Below are 16,293 nucleotides of genomic sequence, written 5' to 3' on the forward strand. Positions count from 1 at the left end.
CCACCCGTGTACCCCCCAATACACCCACAATTTGGCTATGGTTGGAACCCACCATTCGGTCCACCACCTCCTTACATGAACCAACATCAACAACAGCCTTTTTTAGGAAGAGGCCGAAGAGGTCGCGGAAGGAGACGCAGAGGGAACACAGTCCACTGGCAGGACGACCCTCCACAGGGAGCACAGACGAGGAGCCAAACCCGAGACCAGCAACCAGGCCCGAGCACACGCTAAGCCTTATCACCAACCTCTCCCAACATACTCTAACATCCGCAGAGGAAGACATCCTTGAGAAAGGTCTAGGCTACGCACCTACGTCCAAGCTGGACAAATTCAAACTTCATTGCGAACTAGCGGAATTTTTTCGCAAATTAAAACTCAAGGCGTTCTTCGAGAATACACCGACCCTTCCTGACCCTATTGACCAGGGGGACACCACCCTCCGAGTTAAGTCTACCTTTATGCCCCCGCCGAGCTCTATCCCCCCGGAAATCTTGGTATACGAGCAAGCGGTGTTCAAGGAAGTAGAAGCCCTTGAAGAACCCCACACATTTCAAAACACCAGTAAACAAGAACGACTGGCCTTACAAACACTGAAGAGTAACCCTGACATAATCATTAAACCTGCTGACAAAGGGGGTGGCACGGTAATCCTCAATAAAAAGGATTACCAGCAGGAGTGCCTACGTCTACTCAACGACATTAAGAACTACGAGCTGCTCGATCATGATCCCAGCTCTTCACTAAAAGCGAAAATCGAGACCCTTGTAGGAGAAGCCGAACAAAGCGGGCACATCTCCAAAAGTGAGGCAAAATTCCTGACCACCACCAAAGGAAAAATACCATACTTCTATACTGTTCCCAAGATTCACAAGAACAAGTTTCCCCCCCCAGGTCGCCCGATTGTTTCAGGCATTTGGTCCCTTCTGGAACCCCTCTCACGCTTCTGTGATCATTTTTTACAACCTTTGGTCCAGTCCACAAGCACGTATCTTAAAGACACTAAAGATCTGCTGGGACTCTTAGCCAACATTCACTACGACCCCGAAAAATCCTTCCTGGTATCACTGGACGTGGAGAGCCTGTACACCAGCCTCCCCCAAGATGATACCCTACGTGTTCTTGAACAGGCCCTCAATGAGGCAGATTGGCAATACCACACGCCCCCCTCTTTTGTCCTGAAATGCGCTACCCTCGCACTCAAGGATAATTACTTTGAATATGAGGGCAAGCTCTACCTACAGAAGTACGGTACATCAATGGGGAGCGTTTTCGCTCCCAGCATAGCGGGCCTGTATGTTTTCAGCTTTGAGACCAAACATCTGCTCAACAACAACCAGCCACGCAATCCACACATCAAGTTCTACAAACGCTACATTGATGACATTCTCCTTATCTGGGAAGGTTCGAGCGAAACCCTCATTTCCTTCTGTGATTGGTTAAACACGTGTGACCAAAACTTGCGCTTCACACACAGCTTTGACAGATACCACACCACATTTCTGGATCTCGACATATATGCAGTGGCAGGGGGTCTCATGAGTAAAACACACTTCAAACCCACCGCACGTAACTCCCTCCTCCATTTTTCCAGCTTCCACCCACGTGCCCTCCGGGAGAATCTCCCGTATGGCCAATTTCTGCGACTTCGCAGAAACTGTAGCGATCCCAAGGACTACAAAGCACAAGCCCAAGACCTCTGCCTTAAACTGCACGAACGCGGTTACCCAAGGCACATAACAAAGACCGCCAATAAAAGGGCCAGAAATCAAAATCGAGAGGGTCTCCTCACAACGTACCCAAAGGAACCCACCCCTCCCCCACTCACATGTGTCACCACGTATAACACAGTGTCCAACAAAGTGGCACAGATCATTAAAAAGAACTGGAAGATCCTCCGTACAGGCCACCTGAATTGGGACCCTCCCCTTCTCTCTACCAAAAGGGCAAGATCCATCAGGGACACCATTGTGTCTACTAGACCTTTGGCACCTACCAGACCTCCACACACGGTACTTAACGCTTGGGGCCTCCCCAATATCAAAGGGCACTACCCCTGTGGCAACTGCAGTGTATGCCACATCACAGAGACAACCAAGCAGCTCAACTTGGAACCTGGGAAAACATGGGAGTTACGCAAACACACCAACTGCAACACGGAGAATGTTGTATACCGAATCAAATGTCCATGTGATCTAACTTACATAGGAATGACCACACGCAAAGTCAAAACCCGCATCTGTGAACACCGCAGCACCATTCGCTGCAAGAAGAACACCACCAGAATGACAAACCACTTCCTGGAAAAAGGCCACACGACTAACGACATGAGATGGGTGATTATTGAGGCTCTGGACAACAACATCCCCAATATCCAGTCCCGCCTCCTAGAACAGGAACAAAGATGGATTTATCGTCTTTCGAGCCACATCACCGGCTTGAACGATAATATTCCTTGGAACAGCCTGAGAAAGCCCTGACTCCCTAGGGACGATGCCACCAGCCTTTATCCATAGGCTCTGCCATACTGGGTTCATCCTCTCAGACACCCATCAATAACATTTATCTGGCTCTGATTTCCCCGCTGCCCAGCGCTCATTCACTGCCCCGTGCCCCCCGGAACAGCCTGAATAAGCCCTGACCCCTTTGGGATGATGCCACCAGCCTTTATCTATAGGCCTCGCCATACCTTACATCTTATCTGGTTCATCTTCTCAGACACCCTTCATTAGCATTGATATCTGGCCCCCCTCTTTCCTCGCTGCCCAGCGCTCATGCACTGCCCCCCCGGGCGGCCCCCAGGCACTGCACAGTGCATATAGTCGTGCCTCCTCTCTATACACTCCCTCTGCGGGATCACCTGGCAATACCCAGCTCTATCAAGCATACCTGCTTCGACCATAGATTCACTTATATACTTCAATTCCCCGAGCGCCACTACCCCCCATCTGCGCTCCGGGCCATCCTTACACGCATGCGCGTCACAAAATTGGTTGCACTGACTAGCAGTAACATCCGCGTATGCGCGGAAGCATCCCGCTTCCCCCTCACGCATGCGCATTACAGCCCATTACGCCCAAGCTAGCGAGCACAAATGCACGTAGTTAATGGCGCCCCTCCCTACTTAACCTCCTCCCTCCCCGGGATCCGGCAACATCCGGGACGACGGGAGACCATAGTAGGTGCACGGCGATGGCAGCTTCGTAACCAAGTAAGGTGTCTCAGAATTGTTGCAGCAGGATACGAGCCCATTCCTGCCATTTACGCTCTCTTAACCTGTTCCTTTTACCTACAGTTCGTTTGTAAGAAGCGCCCCCCTCCCGCATCCTGCACAGCGCAGCCACTCAGCCATAGTGTAATTAACTTTCTCCTTTGTTACTTTTTGCGCAGTGTCCGTCTGTTTTTAGTCTGTGCCCAGTCATCTTCTACAGCGCTCAGAGGCTCCATGCAGCCACTCACTTTCAGCGCACCCTGGGCCACATATTCTGTACATTCCTCATTCTGAGGTTCCGCAATCGTCACTTGGCGGCTGTTTGTATGGTTTTCACAGAGAGGCCCACATAGTGCCGCGGCATTTACCACTTGGCACCTTTAGTCCACAGACCGTTTATACGCATCATCTAGCACTACTAATGGTCTTGCCTCCGCTCCTCTGCATAGCAACATGATACACCTTATAGGTATGTGTGTCACTTATGGTACGCTTATTGAAGACAGGTTTGATATCTCACGGCACAATAAAACCTACCAGTATGTCGCCTGCCACTCAGTGCATCAAATGTTAAATATGTATTGTGTGTTGTCTTGTTTTTCCTTCCACAGGTTTGCGCTAAGTGTCCGCTAAAGTGTTGACACCGCGTTCCACACACCTTAGCGAGTGTGTAGGTAACCCTATTTTTAAATTTTACTCACCACGTGGCACTACACCTTTTTGCCACTCACTCCTCACTGGTCCTGACGAAAGCTCCCCACTATTTTTTACTAGAGAGCTGAAACATGTAGACCCATCACTTAGTCAACTAATAGATAATTACTTCTTTATTTAGTTGCACCACATAGCTTTTTAACTAATACCCTGAGCCGCCAAAATAAATTTCTCTATGGTAAGGATCCTCAGTGGTATTTTTTAATTTTTCACCACATCACACTTCTGCACCACACCAGCTCCGCTGCAGTCAGGCGTCGCAGCACAACCGGGAGGCACTCGGCCACCCGGTTGGGGCCCCGATGATGAAGCATGACACCAACCAGGTTGGTGTGTGAGGGGTCTTCTAACCCACTTGGTGGGTTCCCAAACATTTGCTTCATTTGACCGTACCATACCACACTGGGCGTGTCCTCCTTTGAATAAACTTACATGTCAATGGATCACATACTACATGAAGCTTCTTTTGCATAAAGTCAATTGTTTTGGTTTCTAGAGTGTACATGGTAATGCAACAGTGGCTGGTTCTAGGGCACTAGCTGCAGGACGTTTGCATGGAGTAGCCCTGGGTTACCTTAACTGCAATGCCCCATTCAAGGCCTGTTGCTTCGTAAACCCCATCTTAACAGTCCACTAGCATTGTAACACAGGGGGGCACGTGCTTGGTTGACACAGTGGTGAGATCTGAACTGCAGTGACTATGCCGCAATGAAAGCCCCAGCAGCACCGCATGCTAGGCAAATCGTGTGCGCAATGCTCCATTTCGTGAAATACATCCGCTTATTGTGATAACTAATGTGCTCCCTATCCGTGGTAATATGTAGTAAATCACTGATGTTGTCCACAGCAGAGGCCTGTGCTGGACTGTGTGAAAATATTCACTTGCATGGCACGTTAACCTCAAATGGGTGTCGTCCCACACTACGTGCCAACCAGCTGTGACCCTGGTTGCTTAATCTAGAAGTTAGACCTAGTTCAATTGGTGTATCCCAGGAGTTCATTGCCCTCCACCAGAATCAAACACCTGCCTTGTCCCTGGCTTACTTTCTAGTAACATTGTCATTATTGATGCAAAACATTTTACTCAACATAAGACTGCCCAGGCTTGCTTTGCCATTACCATCAACCGTCCTATGCCATTTTTGAAATCAACATCTAACTTGCTCGCACAAGTGCCCATTTGGCTGAAAGCCCAGTGGGACCTGGAAATGCTATTCAACCCTCATATCCTCTGCATTTCGGCAAGTAACATTCACTGCTGCAAATGACTTATTGCGTGAGCGTCCAGCTGGCCGCATCTTGCCGCCTGCTATTTATAAAACATGGGGTTCCTGTTTCTGGAAAGTGTGTGAAAATGTATTGCTAGGGTAGACACAAAAGGTAAGATTAGAAACATGTGGCCTTCAGTGGCGGTTAGCACCGATCAGAGGTAGGGGGACGGGGCGGGGTTGGACGAGGACGCGGGGGAAACGGGTATTATTTTTTTTTTAAAATTAACATACCTTCTCGCCACGTTTCTCCTCCGTAGTTCTTCCTCGCTGGCCTGACCAGGAAGAACACCCAGGCTCCCAGTCAGCCAATGAAAACGCTGCCTTAGCAGCATTGCGATTGGTCTGAGCACGGTGTTTCGGTGCTCAGACGCTGCCTGGGAGCCTGGGCATGTTCTCCACGCAGGCTGTAATGCAGCCTGCATGGAGAACATGCGAATCAGGCAAGATTGTTTGGTCGGTCCAAGAGGCCCAGCCAAGCAGTCATTGCGCACTTAGGAGGGTGCTACCACTCCTCCCCTGCCCCCTCCAGCGCCCCCTCACGCAAAGCTGCGCAAGTTGGAGAAATAAAATGATAATGACGCGAGTTATTTCATTTTATTTTCCCTTAATTTCACGGCTAAACAATAGTGGGGCAACACTCCTCCGCCTTAGCGGAGGAGCCACCACTGGTGGACTTAAGCAATGTATGTCTTCATTTAATTGCAATGTGCCCATTAATTCCCTAAATGAATTTCCCGCTTGCAGTTAAATACTGTGTTGTTCAGCACACAATCTTTCCAGGCCACTTAAATGTTGACAACATGAGTGGTGTGAAGACAATATGTCGGAACCGAAGAGTTGCAGTTTCCTGTGTCGTCACAGCACACATATTTGTTGGTCCTGCTGGAGCCTCTCTGCCTCACTGTAAGTAACCTAGGTACGTAGTCCAGCTTACTTGAAGCACTTGCATGTGACTCAAGAAGACAACTAGCAACAACTTGACGTACTGCCGCTTGCTGAAGATTTCAAGCAGTTGCAAGTTACTCTAGAGAGAAATCTAGCTATGTTTGGATGGCCTGGAGCCTTATGATAGATTTCCTGCAGGTGCTTCTTACTCAAGTGGGGCAGCTAGTAATGCCTTGAGGCCCTGCAGCTATGCAAAAAACCAACCTATTGCCTTTGCCCATTGTTATTCATATTGTAAAGTAAGTACTTAGGGGCACATGCATCAAAGGTTTTTGCGATCGCAAACGGTGCGATTCGCAAAAATCGTCCGTTTGCGACCGCAAATTAGCCTTTGGAGATGCATGAAAGTGTTTCCTATGCGCAATTTAAGAATTCGCAATTATTTGTGAATTCCTAAATTGCGATTGCATTTAAGGAATCGCAATTTGCGATTCCTTAAATGGAATGCTAGAAGCACTTTCAAATAGCGATTTCGCTATTTGAGACCGCAAATTACAGACAAATCAAACTTGTCTGTAATTTGCAAAAACTTGAAAAATGCATTTTTTTAAGTTTTAGGTTACACACACATATGCCCTTGGGGCATGTGTGTGTGCAACATGGGTGCACATCGCAATTTCAGGGGTGCAATAGGGTGTCATTTTGACACCCTTGCACCCTTGAAATTGCATGAGCAATTTGCGAGTACCTACTGGTACTCGCAAATTGCGCATGCAATCTCCCATTCATTCCTATGGGCCTTTAGGCCCATAGGAATGAATAGGAAGGCATTCCTTAATTGTGACTCGGAATTTGCGAGTCGCAATTAAGGAATGTTTAGGAATCGCTATTTTTATAGCGATTCCTACATGCATAGGCTTTTGCAATTCCTTAATTGCGATTCCTTAATAATCGCAATTAAGGAATCGCAAAAGCCTTCCTTGATGCATGTGCCAGTTAGAGCTCAAGGCCACAGCTCAAGGAATAGCTGTTGACCATTACTTATGAAGAACTCAGCCCAGAGTTAATGAAACTGGGCTCCGATGGTGGTAATGCAGGCCTTGCAAAACCAAAAGCACTTTCGCTCCGAAAAGCTGCAAAATCAGCTTTAACTCAGCTTTAAATCATGGACCATACAGCTGCTCATGAGAACATTAATAAGCACCACAATTAACCGTAGCCATACCTTTAACTGTCTCTGCTGGTGAGGCAGCTGGGGAACACAAGACCCAGGCAGAACTTGCAGCATATAAATTGTGTCAAAGAACCCTATGAGAAGAAAGAAGCCCCATGGTGTCCTAATGGAAACCTGGAGAGAGAAACAAAGTGCTGACCAATATAAGCACTATTCTGTCTATATGGGCTTTTCCGTGCTGTGTCTCGGACCGTCTGATTTAGTCCATGAACGCAGCCAGTTCTGTTGGCGACTAGTGCCTTAGATTATTCTCTCTGCATGCCATGTTAGATCTGACGACCTCACCAGAAGAAGACTTAGGAACAGCGGCAGCTCCTCCGCTATGACGGAGGAGCGTCTCCCCCCTTGCCATCAGCCTTAAAACATGAAAAACAAAATTATAATAAACCAAGTTTATTATTGTTTTATTTTTTTCTAGCAGCTGAGTATTGGGAGCGGGGTATTCACAGGGGAGTGGCGGGCAGGCACAAGAGGAAGCGTTTCACACTGGTATCAGTGTGCATGTGGGTTTGGCCAACTGTCTCAGGATGGCCAAACCCACATGCGCACTGAAGCTGTCTCCAACCTGAGCTGCGTTGCCGGGTTGGAGACAGGAGGCACAGGCTCCCAGTCCAACTGGGAGCGCAAATTCATGGTGCTCAGGCCAATCCTGATGCTGCTTTCATGCTGTCACCAGCAGCATGAGAGCAGCGTCCGGATTGGTCGCAGAGGAGTCTGGGAGCCTGTACCTGCAGTGGAGAGGAGCTTAAAAGAGTGCAATGCGGTGAGCCAGCGATGCAACAGGTAAGTTGATTTTGTTTTTGTTTATTTGTGTCGTCCACCTATCCCCCGCCCCCCCCCTTCCCCTGACACCCTCCCGTCCGGCACCACTCTTCCGAGACACTGACCGCTACTCTTAAGAATAATTGAGAACAAAAAGGACCTTCTGCTAATAATCAATGTTCTGTAATGATGAATATTATATATTTCGCTTTGCTCATTGTATATTAGCATACACTACTCTTAAGAAGACAGCATGGGAAATATTTGGTTGGGCCTCTAACGGGCAACCCAGTAGGAAAGTAGGATCTGCATTCATGGTTACCCCCACTTTTTGCTAGTGATCTACTGTTTTTCTGACTAGTCTGACTGAGATCCTGTTAATCAGGACCCCAGTCACTGTGCTCCTTCCTAAATTGGTTATGCTGAGTACCTTAGTACACTCCGTTTTGGCTACTGGGGCACCCTTATAAGTCACAAGTATATGGTACTAAGGTACCTAGGGCATGGGTACCCCAGGGATCCCCTAAGGGTTGCAGCATGTATTTTACCTCCCATGAGGGACCATCCAACTTTTGACTACGGGCCTGCCATTGCAGCCTGTGGGAATTGGTGCATGCACCTCTCATGGAAGATATAAGTTTACTTATATCTTATCTCACTGTACTTTAAAGCTATAAGTCACCCCTCTAGCAGGCCTTTTAGTCCAGAAGGCAGGGTGCGCTGTTCTGAGTGTGAGGGTGGCCCTGCATGAGTGGACTACCCCTATAAACCTGGAGTCCATTCTCCAGGCTTTGTAAGTGAATCAGCCATTACGATAGAGAGGCCATGCATTATTACACGATGACCATCTCTAAACTGGCTGGAAAGAGCGTGGGCATATTTGGTATCAAACATGTTAGAATCATACCCCAACACCTTATCTGATGTTGGAGAGTATGATTCAATTCATGGTAGGACCCCTACGGGAAGCTCTCCATGCTCCTGGGACCGATCTTACAGAGCCTGACAGCAACCTAGGGCTGCTGCCGACCACAGACACGATTCTGTCCTCCTGCTGCTGGGCCAGGCCCGAGCAGGGGAAGGTAGGACAATAGGTTTCCTATCACAAGGAGGTGTGACCGCCTCCCAGATAGGATTTAGTGTATTAGGCCGGGGTGGGGGTGCTTGCCAGTGGCACATAGTCTGCTAGAAGGGCACATTTGGTGCCCTCCTTGCACACTCCAGTTCGAACCAGCTCAGGTAGCCATTGGCTCACGTTCGGGCACAAAACTGGACAAAGGACATGGGAGCATCCTCCCCTCTGTCCAACCTCTCCTCTGGGAGGGACCCCTGAATCATTCCAATCCTTCCCTGAGGGGACTTAAGGGCTTACCTGTGGGTGGGACCCTAGATTCATCGTTGAATTCGATTCAGCTCCAACTCCATTTCATCTTTATCCGACTGGGCATCCTGGCCGAGTTGTGCTGACCATGCCAGACTGATCGCATCGCTCTTTGCTTTGGGACTAAAACTGCAACTGAGAAGACTCCGTCTGCTCCAGACCTCGTCATCCTGCAAACCCACTGCACCATCAGTGACGGTGCTCCAAACAGGTTCCATCCTGGGCCTGTCAGCATCTAAAGACATCCAATGGAATCTCCCTTGGAGTGAAGGAGTCACTCCCCTGCATCCCCAGGCATCGTAACACATTCGACAGGCCTGCCGAATCTGGCCTCCAATGGTTTCCAAAAGGCTCAGCGACACAGGTGGTGGTTCTGCATTCCCTCGAGGCCTGAGTTGTCCTCTCATCGAGTGGAGGCCAGCATCCCTCTTTGAGCGCCCTGCAAACGAACTCCTGTGCACCGCGTCGCTGCATCGCTTCCTCACACAGTAAATGCGTAGGTTACCAGGACCAGGTTGTGCCAACAGAGTTGGACGCAGCGAAAGGTTCTGTTGATGAGTCTGTCCCGGCTGTAACTGACGCGTACCGACGCGGTTGGTTGGACGGAGGGATTCTGTTGTCTTCATCGTCACGGTGGCTCAGGTAGAGCTACCGATTCGGTGTACCCGTACTTGAAGTGTCTTTTGTCAACTGAAGTGTCTTCGTTGAACATGAGTGGCCTTCGTTTTCCAAGCCTCCTGGATGTCCCGGAGTAGCATAGACTCTGGCCCCTCCGCTTTCAGGTACTTTTTGACATAAACCCGCGCCCGGGTTCCAACAGATTCTTTCATCCTTCTTCAACAGCGGACTCGTCCTGAAAGTATCGATTGTGCTTGACAGTGGTTGTAGGTATCCTGAATCCGAGGGTATCCATGGGAGTGGTGGCTCCTCAACCTTCTGTTTTCTACAGGGTATCTTTGGGGTCCACCGGGAAGGGTCTGTTTGTTTCAAGACTGCAACCGCAACGTACCCTGAGTAGTATTGAGTATGCAGTTGTTTATCCTCTTGGCATACGACTATCGTGGGGTACCTAGACTGTCACATGGGGTGGTATCTTGGGTCCCCAACTACCTACTCTCTCTGGGTCCAATCTCATCCACTAGTGTGGTTCGCATTCCACTTTTTGATATATGGTGTGGTCTCCCCCTGGGTACCACTGTGTATTGGTGCTTCTTATTGTTCCATTGTGAAGTATTGTGTGCATTGAGAGTATATCTCCGGGCAGGAGGTGTTGTATAGTGTTTGTAAATGACTGTAATTAATATCTATTTTTATAAGTACACTGTGTAGTTCTTTTTCACTTAGTCTATACTAAGGATTGGATGCTGGTAAACCGAGCTGCTTTATACTCCTCCTAGACTAAGCCTGAAGGCTGCTCTCCACAGCTACCACTTAGAGAGCCTTTCTAAGGTTGTCTAAACTACTAAAATCACCATAAGGGTCATCTGGATAAGTGCAGGGTGCTACACTTACATAAGTGAGCATCATATACTTATCCAGCCTCTCACAATCTCCTACACTCATACAATCAGAAGTAGGAAGATGCAGTCAGAACTGCCCACGTTCTTTCAAAACATGGTGAATTGACTTACTTAAGATGTAATATTGTCAGTGATTGCAAAACTCCAATGACTACATTTTCATGTTAATCCCATGTAACCTGCAGAGTTCCTCAGAATCCCACAGAATGCTTTCCACAGTATTCATTTGATGTCCATGAGTAATTTTCATCCTTTTAGCCATTGCACTGCGTTCATGTACAGTTAGACAGACTTCTAAAAATATATTTTCATAAAATACGTTTACCAAAACAACAACAAAATCATGAAAAAATCTACCATTAAGGGATGTTATGCATTAGATATACATATGTTTACCTGCGCTAAAAGGTGGGTTAAAAGTAGGGTATGTCTTTTGGCACAATGTTTCCAAACGTTTGCCAACGGCGAATGAAAGGAGCAGTCAGGGGTACCCACCTGAAACATATGCACATGAGCATGCAATGCATTATGATTTTTACCAATGCTCAAGTGGCAACCCTTTTATGATGCTAAGCAAACCTGATGTCTAATTAAAGAAACAAACAAGACAACATTCAGGAAAAGTGTATTGAAGTCTTAAATACAAACCAATTGCTTTTCCTAATATGATGTACACAGAGAAAGGGGAATCTTTTGTGCCTTAGCCATTGGTTGGTGTGTCATTCACATACTGATCAGCCCTCACTCATTAGACATTGGTTACTTGCTGCTGTCATTATTGATGTATGGAGTTTCTCTAATGCCTTTGTACAATCCCAAGAAATTATTAATCAGAAATGTGGTTTATATATATCCCATTTGTGCTGGCCTGTCCTTACACATGTCAGCCACCTGTGTTAAGCAAGTACATTTAAGGGAAATTCCATGCATCATTGCAAATAAATAGTGAATCAAATTAGCTCAGCATAAAGCTGACAATCTCTCCGCGACTTTGCTCCCAGCGACCTGTTGCAACGGGAAGGCAACGAGGAGGTGATCACAGCCAAGCCAGTGTCAATGATCATGGCCCGATGAATTCATCATCGGATAGCTTTGGCTGCTGAGGTCCTCTCCCCTAGCCCTCTGATTGGTGGAATTGCCAGTGTCACACACAAGTGAACCTCCAAGCTGATGCTACCTCACACTCATGATGATGTAAGGACAGGAGCACTAGGACCAGACAGGACTTCTAGAGTTTTGCAGGAATTTGTCAAGCACGAGGGAAACAGACCGATCCTACCTGTTGCAGGGTTGTATGTCTAAATGTTGACTACAAAAGCATTGTGCCACCAAAATATCGTGGCCAGAATATCGAGGACCAAATATTGAAATGGTGAATGCATTTGGGTAAGTTTCGCCTGTAGGTAGTTATAGTAAGGAGCTAGTTTCCATGGGAAAAGAGTTTTTTGTTTTGCTAATAACTTTGGCGTCGTTTATCGAATCTTAACCAAATTAGCAAAACTAGTTGCCACTCACTTCAGCTGCTGTCTGGAAAGTGTTGGGTGATTCATCAAGTGGGGGCCAAGAAAAAGGGCAATCCCTAGACTCGTTTTGCCCATGTAATTTCCCATAGGGATTGTAGACACAACTACAGCCCGAACCTCTGAACGGAATTATTCCAAATTTGGCAGAAATTTGGTGAAAATCTATTCAGTAGTTTTAGAGCTATTAAAGAAAAAAGATTTATGTATATCTAGACACGTGGATCCACAGAGGAGGGTCCGCTGATCCACACGCCAACAGCAATGTTGTGATTGACCTGAGAGAAAAGTTGCGCCTGCCATTTTGTTCATCAGGACATGGTTTGGGGGGGGTGGAATAAAGTGTACATAGGATATAAGGGGTCAGGATAGAGGTATGCCTGCAGTGGCGGCCGGCACGGATCGGGGTGGGGGGGAAAGGGTTGCAACAAAAAAACATACCTTATCGCCGCATCTCTCCTCCGTCTCTCCTCTGCGTGCGGCTGGAACAGGAAGCACCCAATTCAGCATTGCGATTGGTATGAGTGCCTTGGTTCGGTGCTTAGACAGGTAGTGGGAGCCTGGGCATGTTCTCCAACCAGGCTGTAATGCAGCCTGGGAGGAGAACATGCAAAGTGTGCATGACTCTTTGGCCGGCACCAGACGGTCAGTCAAATACTCATGCACACTTACAGTGTGCCACCACTCTTCCCCCTGCTCCTCTGTCATAAGAGCAGCCCCACTCCGCCCACAAAGCTGCCGTAGCAGGAACAAATAAAATGATAATAACTTTGTGTTATTATAATTTTATTTTTCCTTTTCCCTGCTGCAAAAAAACAGAAAATCACTCAAGCTTGAGCAGGTGGTTATCCCTTTCTAAGAAGTCCTCCCCCTGACTAGAGATGGAGGTCCATATGGAATTGTTAGAGGCATTGGAATTGACAGAGGAGGACCTAGACCTCCCCTAGACTCTTTTCTCCCTCCCAGGAGGAATAAAGGGGAACCTACCTTTAGGGATTCCCTCTGTACCATCTGTACTATTCCCTGGGGATCAGAGTTCACCAGTGTGGAGCCATCAGACTCCTCCTAGTCATGCTCAGAAGTGGGGTCATTGGGGTAAGCCACCCCTGGCCCTTCTTCATGAGAACCACCCAACCCAACGTCATCCTGCCTTACTGACCTATCAGGATTCTGAAGGTTATACTGCAGGAGCCTCTCTATGAGTTGCTCTTTGTTAGGGTTACTCCCTGTGTTTAGCTTCTAGATGCAGCCAAGGTCTTAAGTTCCTGGAACCTCAGACCATCTCGAGGGCTGAGACCCACTGACCTCCCCAACTAAAGACATGGTAACTAGGTGAAGTGTGGTGTTGTACCTACCTATCCTAGTGAAACTAAACTAAAGATCGGAAAAAGGGTTGTGCTAGTATTTTATATGTGCCTAAGCTTGTGATGGTTTTTCATCTAACTACACCTAGATTAGCTGGTAAAACAGTGTAGCCTTAAATCACAACCGCTACACACCAATGTAGGAGGGTGGCTTAGTATATGGTGCACACTTATTTCAGTGAGGCACCTTGCGCTAAACCAGGCAACTCTAATGGTGGTTTTAGTGGTCTTTGATAACCTTTGAAAGCTCTCAAAGTGGTAGCTGTGAAGAGCAGCCTTCAGGCTTATCTTGAAGGAGTGCTAAGCAGTTTGCTTTACCAGTTTGATGATAATGTGTAGGTTAAATGAAAAAGAACCACACAGTGTATATATAAACATATGTCTATTTATTACGCAACACTCACTAACACATTGTTATATTTCCTATGCAGAGATAGCAACACAAATACACAACAGTACTTCAACTGTAATAAGGTAAGTAGCACAAAATACAGTGGTCTCCAGGGGAGACCAAACCATGTACTATGAAAGTGGAATGCAAACTGCAACCGAAGGCGGGACTTGGACCAAGAGACTCAGAGGAGTTGGGGACACAAGGAGCCACCCTAGGTAAGTCTCCAGGAACCCCACAGAGACTGTGTGCAGAGTAGAAACACAGCCACGTGTCCAATAAAGGTCAACGGGTAAGTCGCGGTTGTAGTTTTTAAGAAGAAGGACCCTTCACAGTGGACCCTGAAGAAACCCCATGGAAGACAGAAGGTTGGAGAGTCACCCCACCCATGGATACCCCAGGAACCAGGATACCTACACCAGGGAAGCCGAGTGCATAGGTGCGAAGTGGCATCAGAAACCACTGTATACCACAATGGAGGACTTCAGGAAAGATGCCACTGGAGAAGACTGTGCCAGAGTCCGGTGGAATTTAAGGGTGGACACTTGAAGTGAAGAACCTGTAAGCAGAGGGGACAGAGTCTATGCCAGTCATAGGAGACCAGGAGGCATGGAAGAACAGTGCCCACTGTATCGGACAGTTCTGAAGTGATAATGGTGACATTGTCGCTGCAGCTATGAGGACCAGGCGATGCTTAGAAAGACCAGGAGCTGTGCACGAGCTGTCCCACGTTGGAAGTTGAGAACCAGGGGGACGGTGTCCAGCGGGAGCACCAACAAGCGTTTGCAGCTGCAACTGGCGTGGAGAGCGAAGAAGGAGCAACATTGGGACCAGCAAGGTCCAAGGACTCGCCATATGCTGGAGAGTCAGAACAGGCCTGAGCAAGCAGGGGAGCATGCTGAAGCAGGAGAGGACCCTCAGGAGGACCCACAGGCCAAAAACACAGGAGTTGCAAGAGGACCTCAAGCAGCTTACCAAGAAGGAAGACCCATGGTGCAGAGGATGAGGTAAGGATGCTGTACTTGGCAAGAAGATATTGTGGAGGCTGGAGCTTCTTGTAGCCCAAAGATCTCTGGAGTGAAGAGCCAACAAGCCTGGGCAATTGCAAGTCAATGCAGCGCACAGGGGTTCAGTCCCAGCGGCGCCAACAAGGGAAATTGGCCTCGAAATTGCAGAGAGGGCAGGCCAGGCCTCGAGGGAGTTGCAAAAGCACTACTTGTGTTACTGAGCCTTTCGAACTCTGTGGGATGTCAGGAGCAGCAGACTGGTCAGCTTTGTTACTATGACTGCAGATGCAGGGGAAAGACTTCTTTACTCCTAGGGAGATTACTTTGGGTGTCCGTGATGCCCACATGTCTAGTGAAGATCCTGGAAGAAGCACAGACACAGACAATTAAGAAGACTTGCAGAATAGCGAGACCAGGAGCAGCAGCATTCTTCCTTGATGCAGTCTCAGTTCCAGGCGAAGTCCAGCAAAGTTCAAGTGTCCAGGTGGTTAAGAGTGACGTGGTTTCAGGCTTGAGTCATGTCCCACAACAAATCTGAGGATCCACCCCAGGTAAGCCCTTAAATACCCTAAGAAGGGGGTTAGGATGACTCAGTGGTACCTCCCAGAGGAGGTGCTGGACAGAGGGGAGGATACTCCCATGTCCTTTGTCCAGTTTTATGCCAGATCAGAAGATAAGGGTTCCCTGAATTGGTTCAAACTGGAGTATGCAAGGAGGGCACCAAATTTGCCCTTAGAAAGCAGTCTGGTGGCGCTGGCAAGCGCCCTCACCCCAGCCCAATAAACTAAGTCATGTCTGGGAGGTGGTTACACCTCCCTGTGACAGGAAACCTATTGTTCTACCTTCTCCAGCTTGAGCTTGGCTCAGCAGCAGGAGGAAAGAATTGTGTCTGCAGCCGGCAGCAGCACTAGCTTGCTGTCAGACCCTGAAAGGCTGTTACCGGTAGTACAGGGGGGTACCAAAAGTGAGCCCCCCAGTACATGGGATCATACTCCCAACACTGGAATCGGTGATGGGGTATGATTCCAACATG

This window comes from Triturus cristatus, chromosome 10 (genome assembly GCF_964204655.1).
Source record: "Triturus cristatus chromosome 10, aTriCri1.1, whole genome shotgun sequence".
Taxonomy (NCBI): domain Eukaryota; kingdom Metazoa; phylum Chordata; class Amphibia; order Caudata; family Salamandridae; genus Triturus; species Triturus cristatus.